This window comes from Eptatretus burgeri, chromosome 4, assembly GCF_056783735.1.
Source record: "Eptatretus burgeri isolate ZD-2024b chromosome 4, Ebu_testis_v1, whole genome shotgun sequence".
NCBI lineage: Eukaryota > Metazoa > Chordata > Myxini > Myxiniformes > Myxinidae > Eptatretus > Eptatretus burgeri.
In genome coordinates this window covers 58,502,246-58,512,731 of record NC_140964.1, presented here as the reverse complement: position 1 = coordinate 58,512,731, position 10,486 = coordinate 58,502,246, and the positions used below count along the sequence as shown (strand labels likewise).

At 41.6% G+C, this 10,486-nt stretch overlaps 1 protein-coding gene across 11 annotated transcripts in view; it reads right to left on the bottom strand.

Annotated features, from left to right (window-relative positions):
• Window positions 1-10,247, bottom strand: part of RAP1GAP (RAP1 GTPase activating protein) — a 461,763-nt gene extending 451,516 nt beyond the window's left edge. For 3 of the 11 annotated variants that reach the window (XM_085878246.1, XM_085878240.1, XM_085878242.1), the window contains exon 1: window positions 10,111-10,244. The gene's annotated coding sequence lies outside the window, so the exon portion shown is untranslated. Of the gene's footprint in view, window positions 1-10,110 lie in introns of all 11 variants that reach the window. The other 8 variants (XM_085878236.1, XM_085878237.1, XM_085878239.1 and 5 more) reach the window with 7 other exon arrangements.
• Between the last annotated feature and the right edge of the window lie 239 nt (window positions 10,248-10,486).

Below are 10,486 nucleotides of genomic sequence, written 5' to 3'. Positions count from 1 at the left end.
CATGAGAGTCCTGTCGTAATGATTTCAGGCGAGGAAGAGCCAGAATCGGAGCCTTTGCTGATTCCAGAACATAGCATTACAGAGGACACAATGAAAAAGATCTGCTGATAGAGAGCTTACACCAGGACATCAGAGTGTTGAGTACTGAACTGCAGTCATTCAAGAGCAAGGACCAGAAGGTGATGAAGAGATGTCGGCAGGAGGAAAGTTGAGGCCAGGATAAATGCCAACAGAAAGAAAAGGAGCAATGAATTTGAGCAGCGAACCTGGAGCGGGAGCTGCTCAGGGCCAGAACACATCTCAGCTCACTCCGGCTCTCATCACAGGCCGCCGAACAGATGAGCGTAACAGCCCAGGGTCATGTGGTGGCATTCGCGTTGACCACAGTGGCTCTATTTCTGTCTTTTATCTGTCGTGGATGGTGGAGTGCAGTTGCTGGCGTCCATGCGTGCCTGGGGGTTATCCTCATGATGGTTGTGGGTCACCCGGTCATGGCCTTGTTCCGCCCTCGGCCTGACGTGTCCAGGAGATGCATCTTTGGCTGGGTCCGCTGGTCTGTGGCAATGTCTGCCTGGATTATAACTGTGGCCACACTTTTTCCTCATGGAGGATACAGGCTTCTGGGAGTGGATGGGAGAGCTCTGGGTCTGCCAGATCCTGGAAGAGGATGCAGGCTTCTGGGAATGGATAAGAGAACTCTGGATCTACCAGGTGCAAGAGGAGGATGCAGGCTTATGGGAGCAGATGAGAGAAACTTGGGTCTACCAGATCCTGGCGGGGGGGGGGGGTACAGGCATCAATCCTGCTGCCTCTCACAAGAAACTTTGTCGACAGTTTTTTGGAGTGGCCTGGTTCTTCGACATCTCCTCATCAAGGGTGTGCTTGAAGCTTACAACTGCAGCCAAATGTTAGCCATGCTGGTTTTCAAGATTTTGCAATAATAGGCAAATTTAGAAGAAGAAGAAAAGGGGGGTATGGAATCCAGGGAGATTGAAAGCAATGAATCCACAGTGGTGGATTGGAGGATGGGAAGAAATCTAGAAGGGGTGGATGACAATCTTGGACCTGACCAGTGACCAACCTGCGATGACTTCCACTTAGGGTAAGGTGCCTTGATGCTTTTACTGTCCTGAGGGTTCAGTTTTGCAAGAAATTGGGACATGTGTAAGTGGGATGAGAGTGGGCGAGAGCGACTCAATGGTCAGTAAAGGGATCGGTTTGGAAATCAGAATTGTCTTGTGGTGTTGATGGTGTTTTGTGTCAAAAATTGAATTATGTTTGGAGAATGAATGCGAATTATAACATGTAAGCAGGCCATGGCAGTATAGGAACATGATCACTATTTTTGCATTGCATTGTTTGAGAATTGAATGGAAACGGGGGAGGAAATGAGATGTTGGATTGTATGAGTGGGGAAGATATGTGGGTCTGCAGGAATGGATCAAGCTCTCGAGGAGCGGTGACTGCAGCGCCCCCCCCCCCAAGGTATGTGACACTGGCAGCTAGTGATCTCTGGAAATGGGGACCCATCAGAGAGGAGATTTGATTGGGCAACCAGCGGTAAAGAGACCCTAGGCGACCCCTCATGTGAGGCTGAGAGATGCTAGATGGTGAGGAGACCCTCCCTGGTGGAGCGTACAGCAAAAGAGCTGTTTCATTGTCAGGGACCAAATAGTTGAAGGGGGGGGGGCAAAGAAGTCGTAAGTCAGGCAACTCGTTTTTGGGAATGCGGGCACCACAACCGGAAGTGCCCCCACCATCTTGTTGTACGATACATCCCCGCTGCCTTGTTGAGGATCACACATGTGTTTAATAACCTTTAAGCCATGGCCTTGTGGGGGTTGTAATGAATGATTGATATTGGGTTTATGTTTGAGTGTGTGAGGGAAGGTTCACTTGATCCATGTCTCTCACCTGTACCAGACAGACAGGGCTCATGGAAATTTGTATTCGGTAAATTGGGATGGCTCCGCAGGTAACGTTGGGTGTTGTGGCATCCACCGGGGAATGCAGTAAGAAGGGAGTTGTATAAATGTTTAGAAGTTTTTGGATAAGGTTTTGTCTGTTATAGTAGGTAGGTTTTTGTGTGTTTCCTGACTTTTTTTTTACCTGTCCTAGGAGTTAGGAGTGAGGAACCATTAATTTTGCAAATATTTGAATTGTTGTGTTTAAGGGGTGTAGAATGTTAAGGAAAATAGTAAAGTTAGCTACGGCACGCTTCCCACAGCCCCTCCTAATATCTTTCATCGGCTAATTAGGTGCGAGTCGGTAAAACTATGCACAGCATGATATCTCTAAAAGTTGTGGACGACTTGTGCCAAAACGAGATGCATGAGTTGCTTAGGTGACAAGAACAAGCCAATCCGATTTTGGTAGAGGTCTGGATTCGGATTCGAACTATCAGTGGGATACAAAATTTAAACTGTTGAGCCTGGCGGAGGTATGCGCTCCACAGAGTGCCGATCCGTTTCACCAGTGTCACTCCATGAGTGATTTTTTTTCATTTGTCTGTTTGTTTGTCTGTTTGACTGCACAGAACTTTGGTATTTTTCTCCACAACCGCTTGTGGAATTGAGATGAAATTTTCACCATAGGAGCGACTACTCATGTTGAATGTTTAAATGATAATTGTCACCGGTCACGTGGTGTGGCAACCATGCTGGAAAACCGAAAAACTTTGGACCTCTGTGTCTCTGAAACCGCACCAAGGAAAAAAATTGAAACTTGACACATGGCAAGTACCCCTCATGGAGAACAAGTGATTTTTTATGACATCATAGGTGCCTTCGTTATGACGTCATAATTGCATATGTAGTAAGCTACATCTGATCAATATGAAACATTTTGAGCATCTTCTCGGGATAAAATCGTCAACGCAGGAAAAAAATTTATGATGTCATCGGTCCTGTGATTCGGTAGCCATATTGTTTTAAAAAATGTTTTTTTTTAATTTCAACAATCTTCTTCTATGAAGTGACTGAACAGATCAAGACGAATCTTTATACATATGACCGGCTATCCATGCGGAAAAAAGGTTCACACATGTGAAATCAAAGGACACATGGTTTGGCAGCCATATTGGATTTACCCTAAAACCTAAAAAAAAAACTTCTTCTCCAGAAAGGGTGGACAGATTGAGGGGAAACTTCACTCAAATGTTCCCCAAGCCTTGCGTGTACAAATTTGTAAAGGAATAATTGATAGGTCACATGGTTTGGTAGCCATATGGGATTGAAGAAAATATTAAATAATGTTTTCTCTGGAACTGCTTGATCAATTGATGTGAAACTTCACAATTATGATCTACTAGTGATGGGGAATATCGGTTTCAAATTTCAACTTGATCAGACACATCGTCTGACAGCCAGAATTACTTATTTTTTTTGATCTGGCTTCTTTTTGTTTTCTGTTTTCTATTAGTATTATGTTTTTTTTTGAAAAAGACTAACTTTGCTGTATCTGGATGTGTTTGAGGGTAGAGGAGCAGCAGCTGAAATGTGAATCCTAAAATTTGGACCTTATTTGGGTTCCTTCTGATTCCTCCAATGCAGGACTGTACTTATTTGGTCTTCCATTTGATCTTGATTGAATTTATTTTCATCCCATTCTCATTTGAATTGAATAAATAATACCAAAAATTCATGGGTCAGCGTCAGGGGCCCAATCAAAGCAGGGTTGCATCAGAGTGGGACGTCTTGGTGCCCGGGCATCACTGCCAGCAGTTATCAAGTGACAGTTCTAGTTGTGCGGTTATTAATTACGTAACACACTAGTGCACAAACGCCACACAAAACAAGTCCTGGCAAGGGTCTACAATCTCTGATTGCTCTTTTTCTTGTTACCTCCACTACCGAAGGTGAAACAGGTTATGCTTTCACCCCTTTCTGTCTCTTTGTCTGTTTATGCACAACATATCTCAAAAGGTTTTGGACAGATCTGGATGAAATTTTGTGGACCGGTTCGGTGTGTGAAAAGGACGAACTGATTAGATTTTGGTGAAGATCCGGATCCGACTACTAGAATTTTTAAGTGATTCTTCACCATTGAAATATTGGGTCAAAAACTATATATAGCATGATATCTCAAAAAGTTGTGTGCGGAATAAAATGAAACCTGGTGGACAGGTTGGTTGTGTGTTTTGTTGGTTGTGTGTTGGACAGGACGAATTGATTCAAATTTGGTGAAGATCTGAATCTGAATCTGGATACGAGAATTATTTAATATTCAAAGTGATTCTTCACCATTGAGAGATAGGGCCAAAAACGATATAGTACTGTATGGCATGATATTTCAAAAATGTAATGGGCCCGATATGTTCTCGTGGATCAGGCCTTACATGGTGGAGGTATGCGCTCTAACAAGTGCCTTTCTAGTTTCGTTTTGTTTCCCTTTGGAGGGTCAAATTTGAAAGCAATGTCACCATCTATAGGTGGTGATAGACCGGGAAGAGACAATTACACAAGCCGGTGAAGCCTTGCAAATAATCTGCAGTTTATAAATGACATTGGCGCATGTACTTTCTTTCTCTAAAAAAAAAAGCATACACAGTAATCCCTGCAGAGAGGAGTGGAAAGCCATGAGTGTTACAATGTGCTCAAAATGTCGCACTCCAGGTATGCAACATGAGAAACCAAACTTAAATGACCTAAATGCAATCACCATCTTATTGAATATTCGCATCTGTGTCAGAAGATTAATTATTTTGGAGGAAAATGTTTGATTTAACAAAGAGCGAAACTATTTGGGAAATCGACAATATACCAACTACGACCAAAGTGGTCACAGTCATTTTATTTTTGTATTTGAAATAAAGAACCACCGAGACAAAATAATTAGGAAGACATTTCTAAGCTATAAAAGGTTCAGTGAAGGTGCCACTAAGAAGTTTAATACGCTTCTGGTTGGCACCTCACGGGACATTGTCTCGATTTGATGTCTTCATGGCAAATAGTCATTAATACTCTGTGAATGCCCGGGTGAGCCATGAATGGAATTTACTACTTTCACATGTCTATCTCTCTACAGGTCGGCTCGTGTAATTTATGATGACATTTGGCATTCTCTTCACTATTAAGGCGATGGCAGATCCTTGCAGAGGAAATACAGCGGCATTGTGCCAAAAAAACCCCAGGAGCAGTTAATTGCTGAGGGAGATCACCTGAGCTTGTTCGATTACCCACATTTTCCTGACATTTTGACAAAAAAAAAAAGCCACTGCTGGGGAGACAATGTTTTTGCTTTCAGCCATTTGGATTGCGGAGCCATTCAAATGCACACCCCAGGAAAGGTTACACATCATTCGGGAATATTATATGCATGCAAATCAGCCAACATGCCCTGGCTAACGTTCTTGACAATGTAACACCTTAAAAGCCATGAACTATACGATTACACGGACAAGTTGTCTATAGTACCAAACGTCACACATAAAATGTCTACAAAACTCTCATCACGCTTTCATTATCATGAGAATAGAGATCATCTTGCGTGGAAAAGACTGAGCAGTTAAGTGACCTTTAACTCACAATCTGAAGAACATATTTTACCAACGATGTAATTTAAAGCCCGATTGGTTTGTTCCAAGATCATTCGATACCAAACCTCTAAGATTTCCATGCCATCTGTTTTAATATGTAGTTTGTGCCTCTTGGAATTAAATGCTTTTCCTGTTAAGCATTTATGGACAAGCCTAGACTATAATTTTCTTAACACGGTCCAAGGATCATGGAGGACCGGCAACAGAAATTAGACACCGGCATAGAGAATGAGAACACAAAACTTGATGTCAAACAAAAACCACAACCACAATGTCTAGGTACTGGCAGCGCCAATTTTATGATGTCAGCTTGCTCTCTGCATTTTGCGGGACAATTCAGGAGAAATTTCCTCATCGCCATGGATGCCAATCCACGGGGTCCACCGTGCTCTATCCTTTCAGTGCTGAGGGTCCAGCGAGGAAGCGGCACGTACCATTTCGGCGTAATGGTTGGAGCATCTGCTCTGAGTCTTGGAGGTTGGTGGTTATAACCCCCACCGAGTCATCTGGCACATCAAAGGGACATTGCTAATAAATGATTGCACCAAGAACATTTAAAATGGTACATGCTGCTTCCTTGCTCGACACTGAGCTTTTTAAATGATAGCGCACAGACAAACAACCATAATACTAGCACACCCTTTGATAGACAAAATGACCTCCTCCTGCATCAAGAAAGGGAAACCAAATTTCTTATTATTTCATAATAGTCTTTCATACAACTCGGCCAGAACTGAAATCGAACAACCAACCTCACAGACTCAGAGCGGACACTCTAACCTTTGTGCCACAGAGTCTAGGATCATTACACATGTACAGTTTTGAGAAGAGGACAAAACAAAGCTCTACATGATGGAAATGTATGAAAAATTTACCATGTTCATGCTAATATGTCGAAGATGACAGCAAAGAGACAGGAAAGAAAAAAAAACTCCCATCATAATAAGACTTTACAAGAACTTGTAACTCAGTCGGGACAGATTGAGGTCTCTTCACAAATATGACAAATTTAACCCACAGCTTTGTGAAGAACAATGCTATGGAGAAAATGATCACAAATGTAGGCACACGCTTTGAATTTTCAGAATCCAGTAGATTAGAACAATAGCAGGAGCCAGTTTGCAGGCTTATTGATTACCGAGAGGAAGTGTCGTGGTTGTTTTGTGGAATCATAAGTTATACTTTGAGTGATCAATAATTCTGTGGACTGTTGTGAAAAGAAATGTAATAATTGGAATTGTATAACTTTGAACTGATTTTTTTTCAATCCTGCTTTTATGAAACGTTTACCATTTAAACTCAACATTCTGCATTAAATTTATACTTCAATGTTAGACCATGGACTTGGTGACCTGCACTCATGTTTTGTCTTTTTTAGATCCTCGTGGAGGTTCTCTAAGTCTTACTCACGTTGTTGTTCTTGTGGACTTTTTTGTTTCACAGCCTCCAGTTTTCATCGAAACTTCCTGAAACTTGGCATATATATGTAAAAATTCCCTGCGCAGACAGTAACCACCTCCGATTTTGAAAATTCCTCCTAGAAAAAAAAGTTATGACGTCAAAATATCTCCGCTAATGGAAATCACCTAAAAAATATCTCCGAAACTCGGCAAGCTTTTTAAATTCTGTTTGCGGGAATCGAACAGGGTATTCGCAGAGATGAATTACCGCACATATGATACATCACTATGACGTCATATCAATTTTTATGACGTCATTCCTATTTTTTGACATTTTTTGTTTTTTGTTTCATTTGTTTCACAGCTTACAGTTCTCATCGAAACTTCCTGAAACTTGGCGTATATATGTAAAAATTCCCTGCGCAGACAGTAACCAACCATCTCCGATTTTGAAAATTCCTCCTAGAAAAAAAAGTTATGACGTCAAAATATCTCCGCTAATGGAAATCGCCTAAAAATTATCTCCGAAACTAGGCACGCTTTTTTAATTCTGTTTGCAGGAATCGAACAGGGTATTCGCAGAGATGAATTACCGCACATATGATACATCACTATGACGTCATATCAATTTTTATGACGTCATTCCTATTTTTTGACATTTTTTGTTTTTTGTTTCATTTGTTTCACAGCCTACAGTTCTCATCGAAACTTCCTGAAACTTGGCGTATATATATATATATATATATATATATATATATATATATATATATATATATATATATATATATATATATATGTAAAAATCCCCTGCGCAGCCAGGAACCATTTCCAATTTTGAAAATTCCTCCTAAAAAAAAAAGTTATGACGTCAAAATATCTCCGCTAATGGTAATCGCCTAAAAAATTATCTCCAAAACTAGGCAAGCTTTTTGAATTCTGTTTGCAGGAATCAAACAGGGCATTAGCAGAGATGAATTATCATACATATAATACGTCACTATGACGTCATATCAATTTTTATGACATCATTCGTATTTTTTGACATTTTTTGTTTCACAACCCAGAGTTTTCATCGGATCTTCGTGAAGCTTGCCATGCATATGCAGAGAGCCCACGCGTAGACAGTAGCCATCTCCGATTTTGGAAATTATTCCTGGAAAAAAAGTTGACGTCATAATATCGCCGCTAATGGAAATCGCCTATACCATTATCTCCGAAACTAGGCAAGCTGTTTGAATTTTGTTTGCGGGAATCAAGCAGGGCGTTAGCACAGATAATTTATCGCAAACCTGACACATCACAATGACGTCATATTCGTTTTTATGACGTCATCACTAAGAGGACGAGGATCTCAGCTCATTCGAGCTTGTAAAATCAGGAAGTGACAGCTCCTCGTAATGTATGTGGAGCTCGAACCATCTCTCCCAATACTACATCTTTGATGGCACAAATTCTTGCCACCTTGTTGTGGAGTCAACTAGGGAAAGGTTTTTTGGACCAAGTCTTTCATGAACAAGCTGAAACTGAAACCCGATTTAGTTTGCGAAAGATAGTGTGGGATCTTTAACGTCCACACATTAACGATTGTGGAAGGGACACCCTGCTTAACGTTCACCTGAAGGACGGCACATATACCATGATTAAACGCCCAATCTGTGAAGCACCAATCCGTCAGTTTGTGGTCGGGTCAAGAATCGAGCTTAGACCAAACTATATCAAAGGTACAGTAAGTGTGCTACCTCTGCACAATCGTATCATGATGCAGACCTGGAACACTGTTCACACATATAATACCGCATTATCCATCTCTCTCACTGTGGATGCAGGCCTAATTGTGCAAGCCTATGAAGGATGCCGACAGTACAGGATGATGCAATTAGAGGTTGGGCAACATGCTCATATCATGCAATTATAATATGATGATGATTACAACAAGGCTCATGACAGAATCTTAAGGGAATAATAAAGATATTAATTTTGACAATTTTTTGTTTACCTCTGACCTATCCTTATCCCAGGTATTGACCTACATGCTAAACAGAAACACGACCCAACCCACAAGCTTTCAGAGAGACCTTGGCACAACTAGCAAGTGAAAGGTCTTCACCATAATTGTGATAATGATGATTCATTGACCTGACGTAAATGGGGTTAGGTTTGCAAAAAGATTATTATAAAATACAATTAATGAAGCAATTCTAAAGACAAAAAATTTCCTCGCACTCGGCCGATCATGATACCAGGCAACTGGAGAGTCTAAAATGCTCCAAAACATTCAAACAACGAAGATACCTGGGAATGAGTAGAACAGGTGTTTGTGCGAGTGCTGTTAAACCAGTCCTTCCTGCCGCTGCCCTCCGCGGTTGCTTAGAGAATAGTGTCTGTTTGATTCAAACAGCAGTTTTCAGCTGCGAACATACATTTTACCTCCGTGGCTATTTTCAGGGAAACAGGCACCTGCTCCAATGAGTGGCCACTCTCACTTTGAGGGAATTTTCACAAGTTCTATTCACAAGCAAAAGGACACCTTGGACAATGACATCAGATTTTGCAGTTCATGTTTGAAAAAGGGAACCGAAGGGCGATAATGAACGGCTTGTTAAACATAAATACAGAAAGGTAGTTCCAAAGTTTGAGGAAAGGTACAACTACAGTCGAAAGCAAATTAAAAGAGAAAAATACAAACATCGAAGTTATTTTTGCAACAAATGAGAACCTCATGAATGAGCTCATTGTGAGCCTTGCAAACTTAGGCAGATTCTTTTTGATCTCTTTACCTGCTGCCTGAGTCCGCCTTGGGCTCCAAGGTGAAAGCCAAGGCAGCAAATTGAGTTTAAAGGAGATTTCAGCTCGCCCACACCGCACGACCCAACCTTTGGCTCACATTGCAGGAAAATCAGTTTTTAAAATATATATATATATTTTTTTAAATGTTTGCAGAACACTCCTGAGAAAAAGCTCAAATCAAGACATATGAAGCCATTTTATTGTATATAACATGAAGCACGTTATTTTGCCATGTGGTACACTAGCGTGCGACGTATCAGGATAAGATACAGGTATTGTATCGTCATAATCACCGATGCACCCTCGTTCCTGCAAACACCTACGGATTCAGACAATAAGGTGGAATAACATCGATACTTTGAGGTTATACGAAAAGAGGGGTCTTACCGAGTGGAGAGTCGGGGCAGAAACGGCGTTTGTTGCTGGTGGAGAGAAAATGATGTGGACACCCTGGATGAATGAGGCACAGAAAGGGAGGGAGAGGGAGAGAGAGAGAGAGAGACAGAGAAGGAATGAGCCGGGAAGGCGTGGAAAGCTTGCCTTTTTTTTTTTTTACATCGGCAATAGCAAGCCGGGACGATCATGGAGGGGTGTGGCTGTATGGAGAGGTGTGACTACATATGGTATGATGGACTTGGAAGTGGGGCTACAGAGGATTCGGGGGTGAGGCTTCGGAGGCGTTTGAGAATGGACTACGGACTGGTGCTGGGATCGAATTGGGAACGTGGTGATGGCAGTACACAAGGCAGATCTGCGATAAACT